Genomic DNA, 15,792 nt, shown 5'->3' with positions numbered 1-15,792 from the left:
GTTGGTAAACTGATTCAATTCACCCACCAGGCGCCAGCACACAAATTCCCCCGCATTTGGCGGATGGCGGGTGCTAATTTCGATCCCTGCAGTGTAATGAAGACATACATTCATTCTTTCCTCGTTACATAGTTAGATATGATTATCGAGAGCTCTCTCTCTCTCACTCTTGCTCTAGCGTCTCGCAACGAGGATGGCGCCCGACACTGCGGCACGTTGCCAAGCTCTATACGAAATGCAAATTAAAAAAATAGGCACGTTTAGAGAGATTGTTTGGGCTTTTATTTTGGTTTTAATTTGGTGATTAACTAACTTCCGCTTGAGACTTCCGGTATGGATTGGATAAATGGCGGCTTTTATTTTGGTTTTATTTTGGTGATTAACCAACTTCCGGTTGGGACTTCCGGTATGGATTGGATATATGGCGGTGCCCTTGTCGGCCATCTTGACTGCAGCTGGGTGCCTCTCCTTTTTTGACATTTGTGTTCTGGTGACCGGATGTCATAATGTTGTTGTTTCAGTGCTTGACTTCCTGTCGGCTCATTGCTAAATTCAGCTGAATTGCTGCCTCGTTTTCGAGATTCAGACCAATTAGAGAGCAGTTTCCTCGCGCATCACACATTTTGGTCCACTTGTAAATGCTGCTGTGTGAACACAAACCAAACTCGAGGCAACATGCAACATTGTAATAAGTTGGTCCCTGATTCGGACCAGAGCAAACTAACTATAGGTGTGAAAACGCCCTTAAACTCCCATCTAGCTGTCATAGCTATGATTCTTAGGCCTTGATTCCCTTGCCACATCTTTGTGACCTTACATCTGTGATGGCCACAACGCTGCTGGATGCACATGGCAGCTGTTATAGCTGTGTCATTGCGTGTTTCAGAAGAGGCTCTCTGCTCTACAGGAAATGCAAAAAGAATTTGTCTATAAAAATGATGAAATACACACAAGCTGAGCAAGTCATCAATATTAGGCAGGCATGATGCTCCTCGCTCTTGATGGAGTATGAGGCCAGATGGAGGACAGACCAATCCGCATCACACATGCAAGGTCACAGATTCCAGCCAGTGGAATCAAGGTCATCGAACATCCCTCTTTGGGACCCAATAATTTTTGTGTCTATTCTCAAATTTGTAAAGATCAATTTGACCAAATTCAGACAAACACAGTCAAAAACAACCTTTGCTAAGTCATAGTAGCTGAATTTAAATGGCAAAATGTTAATTTAGGTGCATGAAAGCCAGCTGTGTTTAATGAAGCAGGATAGGCAGACCTGCACCATTAAAAGCTGTTCTGGTTCATTCAAGCTCACAGAAATAGATGGTAAAAACACAAGACTTGCCATCACTGGACCCAAGACCTTGAACTTCTAAACTGAGCAGCTTCAAGAATAGAGCATGGTTGCCATCTGTGAATCCCTACTCTGATTCCCCGACATGACAGTTCTTCCATCCCCTCGACGCTTTTCCATACAGAGACACACATACGCACACATTCCACTAAACCACAATTGGGTCACATCTGCCACAGTGTGCCAGGAAAAAGCTTTGTGTCACTGTGTATTTCCAGACAGGCAGCAGGAGAGACCCATCTACTTACTGTCAATACACAACATTTAAAGTCTTAATGGTCACTGTCCTGTTGTCCGTCCTGTTATCTGTCCTTCTGTCTGTCCTCCTTATCAAACATGTAATCACACTGTGACTGTCCAAAAGCTTATTTGAGACAAACAGCACTGGGTGGTTTATTTATCAATTCTAAATGTCAGCTCCCAAAAAGTAGGTATCTAACTGGCCTCAGTCACACAGATGCAGGGTCAGTGGTCTTGCTCAAGGCTAGGAGTCAGTTCTTTGACACATCATAGGGCTGGGTAATATATTGATATTACATTGTTATTGTGATATGACACTATATATCGTCTTGGATTTTGGATTGTTAAATGGTGATATGTCATGGGTGTTGTCATTTCCTGGTTTTAAATGCTGCTTTACAGTAAAGTGATGTCATATTCTGAACTTAAAGCCGTTTCACACCGGTGCGATACGAAAATGCAGCACGGATTTGCGGAATACCCGTGCAGCAATGTTTCATTATCTGACAGGAATGCTCAAGCTCTTCAGCACCTACAGAGCCGGCTAATAACAATAGTAATTGGCTGGGTCCTTGATCAAGCATTTGTGTGTTGTTGTTTTTTTAATAACTCAAAATAATGACTGTATTTCAAGCTAGAAAATGTGCATCTCTCTCCTCCCTCCATTGTTGTTGTGTGAGTACACGTGAGTTATCCTCATGCTGAAAACGTGACTTGTCGCAAACGTGACATCACTCTCCGAGACGCAAGAAGAAAGCGAAAATATATATTTTTACTAAGGAAACTGACAAAAATGATAGTAACGCACAGGGACTTGAATAAGTAACTTTAATCTCATTACTGGTTTGGAAATACTAACGCGTTAGATTATTCGTTTCTGCGAAAAGTGGTCAGATTAGAGTAACGGCATCACTGATTGTATAACTTAAGTCCAACATGGAGCTTGAAGATGTAAAGTAAAAAAGAAAAACAGGAGAATTAACTTTAAGCAAGTTTGGAGGTAAGTCGGAGGTGTGGAACCATTTTAAACAAATCATGGGCAGTGACAACATGTGTCGGCTGTGTCGAGTGCATTAAGTGCGGCACTTGTTGCATTATTCGTTAAGATAATTCTAAACATATTCCTGTGGTTCAAACAACATGGAATTGTAGTTGAGAACGTCATTTATAACAGCCCACGTATTAAAAAATAAATCGGGCTCGGGCTCATAATTACAGTTAATGGGCCGGGGCGGGCTCGGACACAACGTGCACAGGCTCGGGGCGGGTCGGGCTTGATTTTTTGGGCCCGATCTAAACTCTAGCTGGGACACCAGAATGATTAAACTTTCGCTCATTTTATCAGATTAATCGTTTGCGTTGTATGATGTCACTTCCCGTCTACAAAGCAAGCGATTTCATTGGTCAAGCGTGTAGTTTCGCAGACGGAACTCCGCAGACGACAAAGTGGTTCCGGATTTTTTTTTTTTTGCCGCACGAAAGTTCCGCCCCGGTGTGCAAGCTCCCATTATAATGGAACCACGAATAATCCGCAAGGAAATTCACACTTGGTGTGAAACGGCTTTAAGACTTTCTACTACCCAGTATCAACAACTGATATATTTGATTTTATCACCCAGTCCTAGTATTCATAAAGGGCTTTTCAAGACATTTTTAAATATTAAGAAAAATGAAACATGCAAACAAGTACTATATAGCTCTAGAGCTAATTAAATGAGTGAAAGCAGAAAGCAGAGGAGTAACAGGAGCCAGACGGACAAAGGGAGCAGACTGATCCAGTACTTGGATTTAGATCTATTACAGGATCATGGCTCGATTCAAAGGCTTATCAAGTTGAGGAGCATTCAGAGCTCGCACAACACAATGGTAGGACCTTATTTTGTTACTGATTACATGTGCCAGATGTTACAGAGGACAGTTTCATTTTCAGAATTCAGACAATTGGCTGATGTGTATTCTTACATAAGAAATTCCTGCAGCCATTTTGCTAATTTTTACACAATTTTTCCAGAACCAGTTACAAATGTTCAAAATGGTAGAGGACTTGCAGAATGCACTGCCGAGTAATGTTGCACTGATGACTGCTCTCTAAGTGGGTCACAGTACAACAGACACACACACACACACACACACACACTCGCACACACACACACACATACAATCACACACACCGCCTATGCCAGGGTGGCCCAAAGTGGGACAAACCATGGGACAAAGCTGTCCCTAAGGTGGGATTTAATGTTTTAATTATGTTCATGCTGTTAATTTGTTTTGTGAGGTAAAAGTACTCTTTATATCTATGAGATACCCTATTATAGATTATTTTTCATAATAAGAGCATGATGGGCAGAGTGACTCTTTCCACTAAGTGATCCTCCATCATTTACCATCTCAACAACACAGTGCAGTCCCGTGTCCCACCATTAGGTTTCAGTTTTGGCCCACCAAGAGAACCCCTGATATTAATGAGTTGTTGATGGCTGATGAGATTGCTATCAAAACTAGCGGTCACATCAACATGAAAACCTCCAACCAACATTATGGTGCAAGATTCAGTTTTCACTTTAATTTAATTTAAATCTCAAATTTACGAAAGCTCTTAAAATGTCAGTCTTCACAGCCAAGTACATTAATTCATTAAACTATAATAAACCATTTTTTTTAAATGAAGTATCAAACCATTAAACACAACCAACCTTATTCCAAGGCATAGTTACAAAGAATGTTGTTTTATTTCCTGCCCAGTCTTTAGTGACTTTATGTGGTACAGCTATATGTGGGATGAATAGATCTGCTGTTGCTGCCTCTGCTGGCCCTTTGTCAAACAGTTGGCTAACCTTAAGTTTCTTTACTCTACAGGGAACCAGCAAAAGGCACTGCACTGGGTGAAAACCTAAATAATACAATCATATATATGGGGCAAACAAACAATGGAGATGAATTTCATCTGAAAAGTCATCCCATTGATCAGGCAGGAAGAATGGAAGCCACTAACAATGGTTACTTTTTTAAAAATTAACTTTCTCATCAAAGCCAATAAAAACGTGTGACTACGGCTACTAGAGTGGTTTGACAAAGGACTAAATGGTCATTATAAGAGCCCAAATTATTTATTGGTCCACCACATGTGTGTTCCTATATGATCTGATATGAAAACTTTATTTTACCATAAGTGCAGAAAACAATGCCAACAAAGCAACTTAAAATGGTGTCATCACATCCTTGTTTTAGTTACACCATAATTAACAACACTTTTGCTGGGTGCGCTGCGTCACAGCTGATTGGACAGTGGTAGGGACAGAGTGAAATGAAGCGGTGTTTTCAACAGAAGTTACTAACTGGTTTGTAAGTGTTACACGCTGGAAAGTTAAAAAACAATGAACTCATCATTTTCTCTTTTCAATAGAACGTTAACGTTGGGGAACTTGCAAAAGAATGATTTTTAATTAAAAATGCCCAAAACTGAAGCAGCAGAGGCTGATGTATCCTGACCATGTCCCCACTTAAAAATGGTTTCCTACACCTTCAATAATTAAACTAAAGGTGCACTTCAATAGACCCTCCATGCCTGCAGTTGGTAGCCAGACTTTCAATTAATAAAATTAAGTCTCAAGCCCAATCCAAAATAGTCCTGATGACATCATCAGGACTGTTGAGTCACATTCGACACATCTCCTTCAGAGACAGGAGACAGTATACAACTGTTTTCACAGGCTGAGTAGTACTCCTTGTGACAAGCAAATGGATTTTCATGAATAAAACCAACAGAGTATAACTTCAAAGTCAAAAGTGCAGGATTAATTTGTACGTGAGCCATGTCTGTTCACAAGTCACATGATGGATTTGTCATTGACTTCTCAAAGCCGATGAAAAAGCAAACTGAATGAAACTGAAATAGTCATCATTGTGAGCCATGTTTAGGGCTGAGCAATATCCTGTATGATTATGAATCACTCTGCAAACACATGAAATGGTTTACCACCTTCACAGAACATAAGAGGGGCCTCCCACACAGCAAAACTCAATCAGCATGGGCTTTTGATTTAAGAAAAGAGTTTAAGGAGGATTTGGTTGCTGCTGTCGCTACAAAGGCTAAAAATCTGTTTCACAGAAAAATTCATTGAGAATAAGAACCAAACAAGGCAAGAATTCAAAGTGAACAACAGAAGAATAAACACTATTTTACTTTATGAGATCCAGAATCTACAAGATGTTTGTGTTAAGTATTTTGGGGGGATTTGCTCTAATGACTACTGCAAAGAAAACAAATGATTACAAGTTGGAAAGTTGCAAGAGCTGTGGCTAAGATGATGACACTTCTGGTACGAGGCATGTAGTAAAGAGGTATGGTAGAAGCGGGGAGATCACCTTCAGAAAACTGCTACAAGCTACACATTCCACACACACAGACGCCGACATCTAGGACAGAACCGATTAGAATGACCAAACCTTCTATTCTGGGAAACATTCACAGTCTCCAGGCAGTCTGTCACTTGAATCCATCCCACTCAGTCTTGTGGATCAAATCTAACTCAACTCAGGCTTCAGCTGAAAAACAGGAGTGATTTGAGCAACAGCAGAGGATATTAAACTCTAACATTACCTCTCTCCGTCTCCAAGCAACGTCAAGGAGCAATGGCTCTGAAGAAAAACACTTGACTACTAGCTTTGATCCAGAAAGCAGGGGAGAGGCAAGAAGAAAGAAAAGAAAGGATGACGAAGGTAAAAAAAAAAAGGCAGCAAGAGTGTGGTTTCTTCTTGTGGTGAGAAAAGACAAATGGCCAAGAGGGAGAGAAAGCAGAGCAGAGGACAAGCTACACAGCCGACATTTTAACTGCTGCTGACGCAATGACGGAGAGGGAGGGGGAGGGAGGAAGGGAAGCAGGGCTGGCCATCTCTCTCTCTCTCTCTCTCTCTCTCTCTGATGCAGGCTTGCTCTCTCTTACTCACCACGTTCTCTTTCACTTCCTCTCCCTGCTGCTCAGCTCTCTCAACATGTCTCTATCCCACTCCTCTACTCCCCTCTGCTCTGTTCAACTCCGCTTTATTCACGTGTCATATATATATATATATATATATATATATATATATATATATATATATATATATATATATACATATATATACATATATATATATATATATATATATATATATGTATATATATGTCAGTATATGTATGTATATGTATATACATATATATGTATGTATATATATATATATATGTTTCCAGTTTGTGTTGTGAGCGTGTTATATCATTCCAATAAGTTGTGTATTTTTCTTTTTCTTTAGTTATAATTTGGTTGGGTCTAATCATCTGAGTGATAGTGTAATGGCTGACCAGGGATTGTGATGTCAGAAGTTGTAAGGTCAGTCAGCCGAGCAGAAGACCGATAAGTGGAACCGATATATATATTTACAGGTAGACTAAAAATCCTTGTCTCAAAGTGGAGAATAACCAGTAATGGAATGTAACTACAGTTTACTCAATTACTTCACTTATGTACAATTTGGAGGTATGTTGCTTCAGTATTTATATTTGTTTTACTTTTTTCAACTTTCTACAACTCCAGTCCATTTATTTTATAACTATAGCAAGCACATTCAGGTTAGTCAGTTCTCACTGGCTGTTACTTGTGACATCAGGTCAGCTTTGTGAACACTGAGACCACAGGGCAGTGACCACTAACAGAGGAAGGCTGCTGCATCAGAGCCAAAATACTACATTTCAATCTTAATTTCATTTTGCCAACAGTCAGACATAAAACACTGTCACCAATAATTGTAAAAATGCTGAATATCAGCCCTGACAATCAGCCAGACCAACAGTTAGTCTACCCCCAGTTTTTATACTATTTATACTTTCATATAAATTAAATTCTATAATATGGCTCTGATGCAGCATCCTTTCTTTGTCTGCAGTCACCCCCGCCCACTACCCCTAACCCAATGTCAACTTCTACCCTCCCTGGAAAAATGTTCAGCAGTAAGATATTGAAAGAAAGATACTGTATGACTCACAAATAACAATACATACAACAAAATCACAACTGCTTTATCTTCTCACAATCTGCTATATATGTAGATTACATATAGTGGCAGGTAGGTAAGAGCACGCATGTGAGAATGACACACTAGCATCTCTCAGCATTACTTAGCCTTAAAGAAGTCAAAACTAAAATGTCCATTAAAAGAGAAGAGACACACCTCCTGTGGTCTGCTGCTGCTGTCTGTCTGCATCTAAGTGGGAACATAATTGTTTTCTCTGCAGCCATAAAGGTAAGCTATTATTACACATGCACACACAGATCCACAGGAGGCAAGAGATTAAACTAGACCAGCTCCATCTGCTCAGAGGGTGAGACAGAGGGAGGAAGGGGGGTTGGAATTTTTTTTGTGACCCAGTTTCAACCAAATTCACATCTCATGTAGTTGACTGGTTGACTCTCTGGCTTGCAAACAAGCTCATGAGCAAGCCACAAATCCCGACACTGTTCGAGTGGGTCTGCTACACACAGTATCAGAGTGTGAGGCAAGCTGAGATCTCTCAATTCAATTCAATTCAATTCAATTCAATTCAATTCAAAGGGGGTGTTGCAACTTCAAGGTGCTTAAAACCATCGCACCTCCACTCGGTGACATCATGTTACGGACACATCCATTCATCAATGAACTGATTATATGGGGGTGGGGTTACTCATTCATGAGATGAAATGTTTGTTAACATGCAGTTATGTAGTGTGTATGTTAAAGAAATTAAAATGTAAGATAAAGAGCAATCATGATTCTGTCTTCACTGAAACCTGATGTCTTCCAAAATTGGTGCTGAAACCCGAGAAAAATGAAGAAATGAAAAGACGAAAAGACTAATAGTTTGCAAGACAAACAAGAACACAGAAAAGGTCGCACAATGGCTCAAAGTGACCGTTGGAGAAAAAAGAGATCTACAATCTGCACATCTGTATCAAAGGTACTGAGTAAAATTGATGAAGAACTTGAGTGATCCTGACATTCTTGAAGAGTTGATGGAACAGCTATTGATAAAAGAGTAATGTTTGGACAAAATGGACAGAGAAGTAGAAGAAGGAACAAAGACTGAGGACTTGGAAGATGAAGTGACATGAGTGTTGAGTACAAAGACCATATCCACCTGTTTCCTTGGAAGCCTATGGGGGCTGCCATGACATATAACTACTTCTTTTCTGTTTCCGGTTGCCTTGCAACTGCATGACTGACTGCTGCCGCTAAGCTAGCCCTACACTAGCGTTATGTCATAAATGCCAAATTGTTTTTAAAATGAGCTCAAAATGAACTTGTAATTGATAAATATGACGGGGATATCAGCCAGTGGTAGCATTTTTGGGGACAGTATGAGACGGCAGTGCACAACAATCCCAACCTGACAAAACCAGATAAATTCAGCTATTTAAGACCATGGGCTCTATCTTGCACTAAGCGCAATTGACTTTGTACACTGGCGCTTGTGTAATTCCTATTCCCGTTTTTGCAAACCATACAAAAAAAGTATGGTTTAAACAGAAGAACTAATTCTTTTTCCCTCCGGGAGTGGCAATGCGCGATGTGCTCCTAGTGGAGCGGGTGGACGGAGATGGAGTGGGAGGAGGAGGAAGGGGCACAACAGGAGCAGGTGGTGCGTTTGGAGACTTGAGGCGATGCGCCTGAGGGGCCGCAGCAACATCGCTACCCGGTCAAGACGGGCATTAATACCTTGCCGCATCCCGGACAGTGCGGTCCGGTCTGACAATGCTGCCACGGCGTGTAGTGGGTCTGGATCCTCTGCACCTTGGTGTTTGCACTGCTCCGTCATCAGCTGGCCGTTGCGCAATGCTCGGCCCGTGCTCACTGCTCCCGAGGCCCGGTGCGATGTCATGGGGATGCCAGCCTTAGAAACAATTGCGGCAAGTTCCTCCCACGGCCGTTTAACCAAAGCTAATTTGGATGGATTTCTCCCATCCCCATACAAGGCCACTTCTCGGTCTTTTACGGCCCTGACGAGAACGTCGGTCTCCTCGGCTGTGAACCGCTCCTGGCGTGCGCCTGGCAAATTCGCCATTATAATAGCAATCCGCCATGGAACAAGCGAGCCTGCTTTTAAAGGGAATGTGAGATGCGATCTGATTGGTTTATTGCACGTTACGCCCAAACCACACCTATGACTAATGTAGCTACTTCAGACCAACCCATTTTAGATTTGCGTCGGGCGCAAGAGTCATTTATCCTGCCGACATAATAGCAACAGCGCCTGAGATCCGCCCACAAAGCTGCTTGCGTTTTGCGTTTGATACTTGCGTTTCAGATCGTTTAGATAGAGCCCCATATCTTACAGGCGCAGCCACTAATGTTGTTGCAGGATTCCCATTGACTGAAGGCAATTATGATGATGCAATCCAAATGCTGCATAACCGATTTGGCAGAAAGGATTTGGTTATTAATGCACATATGACCAAACTTCTCAATCTTAATCCTGTTAAAAATGCCTCTGATATCAAATCCTTCACATATTTATATGATAACTGTGAATTACAGATCTGTAGTCTGGCTTCTATGGGAGTCGCTTCTGACACTTATGGTAGTCTGCTGTGTCCCATCCCATTCTTATGAAACTAAAACCTGAGGAGATGACTTTGGAGTTTAGCAGACAAGTGGAGGAGGATGATGTCTGGAAGGTTGAGGAACTGATGACCTTCCTACAGAAGGAAGTGGAAAGCTGAGCGTGCACTGTTAACATGACCAAGAGCGCAAAGGAGCGCACGCAAAAGGAACGTGAGAAAGAAACACATGGCGCATGGGAAATGCGCACAAAACGACACAATACAATGACAGCATCTGCGCTTTATACTTCGAATCAAATGGACAGACAATTTTGTTTTTTCTGTGAGAAATATGACCACAAGTCTCAACAATGCAATGTGATGTCTGTGCCTGAACTGCGAGAAAAGTTGAGAAAAAAAAAAAGGAAGATGCTTTGTGTTTTTGTGGAACCAGACATGTTGCCAAGGATTGTCGCAGCAGAGGCATTTCTTGAGAAAAATGCAACCGACGTCATCATAAAGCCCTCTGCAACTATGGAGAGGAATCACTAGGGCTGAACGATATGGACAAAATTTCATATCTCGATATTCATGCCAGATATCTCGATATCGATATGATACGATATGACTACGGGTTCAGTGAAAACCAAGCATTTTTCAGAAAAATAAAGAGATTATTTTAAGCCATATACAAATGGTTGATGGAGAAATCTTTACCAAATAATCACAAACTCAATACAGAGACAAATATATTTGAAGTAACAACAGTAAAGGGAAGGAGAAGAACAACGAACTATGTGCATTTTTACAAGATGAACGATGACATCCTAATCTGGAGAGAAAGAGTGAGAGTGAAGATCGAGACTCAGCAGCTTCAGGTTATCGCTGGTAAAGTACCAGTGGAATTTAGAAAGACTAAGAAGTCAGAGAATTAACGGATCAAAACAGAGTAGACGGCAGCTATACAGTCTCAAATCCACAGAGCGAGCGGCCGCAGCGTCCGCTCCTGCTGCCCCCAGCCAGCTCCCCCACACACACACACCTGCCGCCTGCAGCCGTGTGAGAGGACAGAGAGCCGGCGCTGCTGCAGGGGAGCCACAGACTGATGACTCTGAGCAGCATGAGAATTACAATATAATATATTTCTCGCCTTTCCCCTGATGATCTGAATAAATCGCTAAATTTGTTGCTAGTCGCTTTTTAGAAATAAAGTTGCTAAGAGGGTCTGAAAAGTCGCTAAACTAGCTAGAAAGTCGCCAAGTTGTGTGTGCGTCTCTGTCTCCGTCTCCCTCACTCCCGCCCTCGTATGTTTGTCATCGGTTAGCTTCAGCTGTCGATCCACAGCAAGCATGAAATAAGGTTTGTGGTTGGCTGGCCTTAGCGGTGCATTCAAGGGCAATCGTAAAAAGGATGTTTGTTGTGACTGCCAGAGCTGTACGTGCAGGGCGAGCGGGGTAATCTATATCGTTTATAACGTTGCTTTTTCGATATGAATATCTTGAATGTTCATATCTAGATATAGATACGATAACGATATATCGTTCAGCCCTAGGAATCACCAACGGTAAATGAGCCGACAGACGCCGTGATTTCAGTCAGTGCGTTTACATGCACATCTTAGTCGGACTACAGCCATAGTTCGACTATGCTACTCAATCAGACAACTGCAATTGTCTGAGTATACATGCCGGTGAGAAAATCGGATTATTGGCCGAAGCATGTCATACCCTGGTACGATAGGTGGCGCTGTACCCATTTCAACTAGTGGTAACAGAGCCACCTCCAGCTGACCTCTTTACGTCACCAGCAACAACAAACTCTGCCTCAGCATTCGAGAAAGATGGCGTACGAAGAGCGAGACGAAGCTACATCTTTGTACACTTCGTATATGGTGTACATGATAATTACATAAACTAGATGCACAGTGGCGCTCTTGCTTGCGATTATTTTGGAGGAAAGACGCCCCGTCGCCGTCCTTCAACTTTCGGCTCACGGCTCCGGGAAAGAAATCTCGCGCCTGCACAGAACGCAAAATCCGATCCGATCTGATAGAACGTATACATGCAGGATTAATGTGACTATCAATCGAATGATCTAGGTGTTTTAATCCGATTATGAGAAATCCTATCCGGTCCGATTTTAGTCAGACTAAGGTCTAAACATGCATCTTAAAAATCCAATCATAGTCGGACTAACCCAGTAATTCGGTTTTCTTGAGTGTCATGTAAACGCACTGAGTGTCTCCCAGTGAATCTAAACAAGAGACAGTTCTCCTTCAGACTGCTACTGTCTGGATAGAGACTCCAATAAAGAGACAACTAACCCGCTGTCTGTTGGATGGAGGCAGTCAGCGTAGTTTTGTGCGTGAAAATAGCTCGCGAGACTCTGAAATTACATACCATTTGGCTCTGGTGAACCAAAACACATCACCTGTAATAAAGTAAAATTAAGACTGAGTAATATCAGAAATGGCCAAAGTATAGATCTAGTTCTTCCATCATGAAGTTAGCGGGAGAAGAAATACGCAGAGAACTGGAGCGTAAAGCCATGCAACTAGCTGACACAGGAATGGACACGCAGAAATTGGGAGTATTGATTGGAGGTGATCATTACTGGGAAATTGCGTCTGGAAAATTAGAGTGCCTCTCTGAATCACTGGTTGCTCTGGACAGTAAATTTGGATGGCTCATACAAGGAACTGTATCTGTGCTAAATGTTGCCTCAGAAATAGAACCAGCAGATGTTGGAACTCTGCATGTGAGTGAGGGATTGGAAGAACAAATAAACCTCACACTGCGCTCATTCTGGGAAACTGAATCCATCGGGACTGTAACAGAAAAAGAATCAAAGAAAAGTGATGAGGAGACAATGCAGTTTTTTGAACAGTCTCTCTTGTTCAAAGGAGGAAGATATGAGGTGAGCTTACCTTGGAAAAATGAAAATAATGATTTGCATTCCAACTATGATGTAACCAAGAAGCATTCTGATCAGCTCATTAAGAAGTTTAAAACTAATGTGCCAGTGTATGATCAATATAGTGAAGTCATACAGGATTATGAGAAACAGGGCATTGTGGAATGTGTTAAAAATGACAACCAAACGGACAACCGCCTGTATTATCTCCCTCACAGCTGCCGTCATTAAAGAGGAACCATTAACCACTAAGCTCTTCACATGCTACAGGTTGTCCGTCGTTAAATGACTGCTTAATGAAAGGCCCAAATTTCAACCCTGATTGTATTGTTAAAGTTCAGACAACACAAAGTGGCATTTCTGGTCGATATAATAAAAGCATTTTTGCAAATGGCTATTCAAGAGCAAGACAGGGATGTATTAAGATTTCTCTGGTGTGACCACTTCCCTAAACCACATGAAGAGGTAAAAGTATGCATTATGCGCATGACCAGAGTGCCCTTTGAAGCATCCCCCAGTCCGTTTCTTTTGGCAGCAACCATTAGACATCACTTGATGAAATATCAAAACCTGATTTGTAGTGCACCCAGTGTACAAACAGCTGTCAACTTAACCAAACAAGCCAAAACTATATTGCAAGATGCAGGAATGAATCTGTGCAAATGGAGCACAAACTCTGGAGAGCTAAAACAGCTGTGGAATGAAACAATGGAAGACAATGTAACTGGAAATGTTGAGGGGGAAAAACACTGTGTTAAAAGTTCTTGGACTGACATGGAAAACGGAGCAGGATGACTTCGTCTTTGATCTGAGGAATCTGATGGATTTTTTGAAGGATAAAAGAAACACAAAAAGAGGCGTGTTACAAGCTGCTGCACGTATATTCGATCCTATTGGGTTTCTTTCTCCTTTTACCATCAGAGTTAAGTGTCTTTTTCAGAAAATGTGGGAACGTGGACTTGAATGGGATGACAATCGTCCAGAGGACCTTCTGAATCTGTGGAATCAGTGATGCACAGAGTTGCCTCAAATCAGAAATATAACTATCTATGCACTGCTCAAGGACAAGGACACACCTGCGAAAAGAGAAGTACGCATCTTCAGTGATGCCAGCGAAAGTGCATACTGTGCTGCTGCGTATCTACGAACCGTTCCAGAAGATGGTGAGTGTATAACATACATACATACTTATAACATCTAAAACCAGAGTAGTGCCCCTTAAGAAAGTTACGTTGCCCAGACTTTAACTACTAGGCGCTCTAATTGGAGCTAGACTTAGTTCTGCAAAACAGTGGAAACCTTTTGTGGAAAACAGAGTCAGAGAGATACAGAGCTCAACCGAACACAGTGGAACCACTGCAGTGGAAGTGAAAATCCAGCAGATGTTGCAACACGTGGAATAAGTGTCAACAAATTAAGAGAAAATTCACTGTGGTAGACAGGTCCAATGTGGCTCAAAGAAAGAGAAATTATTTACTGTGGAAATGTCTGTGAACAACCTGCAAATGATGAGGTTGTAAAAAAATGCTTTGTCTGTGGTGGAATCAACAAGTATGACAAGTTATGAAAATGCAAAAGAAAGTGAGTTACTGGAGGTGAAAAACTATAGTGACCTCAACCGAGTGTTACGTGTAACTGCTTGGGTCAGAAGATTTATTCACAATGCCAGAGGTAATCCAAAATGCACTGGAACATTGTCAACTGAGGAAATATCTGTAGCAAAGTTTCATTGGATTCAAGCAACACAGAACCAAAGTTTCCTTGAAGAAATCTCTCTGTTGAAAAGAGGTAAAGAAATAAATCCCCAGTCTCAAATTCAGTCTCTCAGCCCTTTTTTGGATGATAAAGGCATACTAAGAGTGGGGGGCAGATTACAGATGACCAACTGGAACTTTGAACAAAAGCATCCCTGTATTCTTCCTGCAAATGCAACATTTTCTGAGCTGACAGTCAAAAAATTTCACCAACAAGTGATGCATTCTGGCCTCCAAGACACCCTTAATCAAGTGAGAGAGAGATTCTGGATAATAAAGGGACTGTGTCACGCATAGGTCTCTGTAAAACTATATATTCAGACAATGCGAAAATGTTCAGAAGAGCTGATATGGAACTGAATATATTGTGGAATTCCCTATCATCAAAGGAAATACAGGAATTCTTTACAGAAAAAAGAATTACCTGCAAGTTCATTGCGGAAAGAGCTGCTTGGTGGGGTGGCATGTGGGAGAGATTGGTAAGATCGGTGAAGACTTGCCTGCGTAAAGTGATTGGAAAAGCATCTCTGAGGTACAAAGAAATTGAGACGCTTCCAACAGAAGTGGAAGCAGTAGTCAACTCTTGTCCCATCACTTCCACCCACACAAACAGTGAGGAACCTGTCCCTCAACTCCCTCACACTTTTCGATAGGTCAACGTCTGACAACACTTCCCTCAACTGGCAACGCAACAACAACATTACCTAACCCAAATCAAGATCAGTTGAGCAAACAGTGGAAATACAGACAGCGAATTATGAAAACATTTTGGACTCAATGGAAGAAGGATTATCTCATGGAATTGAGATCAGCCCATTTTGCCTCTTCCATAAAACAGTCGACAGAACTGAAACCTGGAGATGTGGTTTTAATCAATGAGGATAAACTGCCCAAACATTTTTGGAAAATGGGAAGAATTAAAGATGTTTATGTGGGAAGAGATGGAAAAGTATGTTCTTGCCTTGTTATGATACCTTCC

At 41.6% G+C, this 15,792-nt stretch overlaps 1 protein-coding gene across 4 annotated transcripts in view; it reads right to left on the bottom strand.

The window, feature by feature from the left end:
- The window catches only part of jmjd1cb (jumonji domain containing 1Cb), a 224,342-nt gene that overhangs the window by 84,536 nt on the left and 124,014 nt on the right, over nt 1–15,792 (bottom strand). The window contains exon 1 of one of the 4 annotated variants that reach the window (XM_030400882.1): nt 6,198–6,455. The exons of the other annotated variants lie outside the window; for them this stretch is intronic. The gene's annotated coding sequence lies outside the window, so the exon portion shown is untranslated. Of the gene's footprint in view, nt 1–6,197; nt 6,456–15,792 lie in introns of those variants that run through there. 4 annotated transcript variants of the gene reach the window in all.

This window comes from Sparus aurata, chromosome 20 (assembly GCF_900880675.1).
Source record: "Sparus aurata chromosome 20, fSpaAur1.1, whole genome shotgun sequence".
NCBI lineage: Eukaryota > Metazoa > Chordata > Actinopteri > Spariformes > Sparidae > Sparus > Sparus aurata.
The sequence above is the reverse complement of the archived record's forward strand: the minus strand, read 5'-3'. Positions and strand labels throughout refer to the sequence as shown.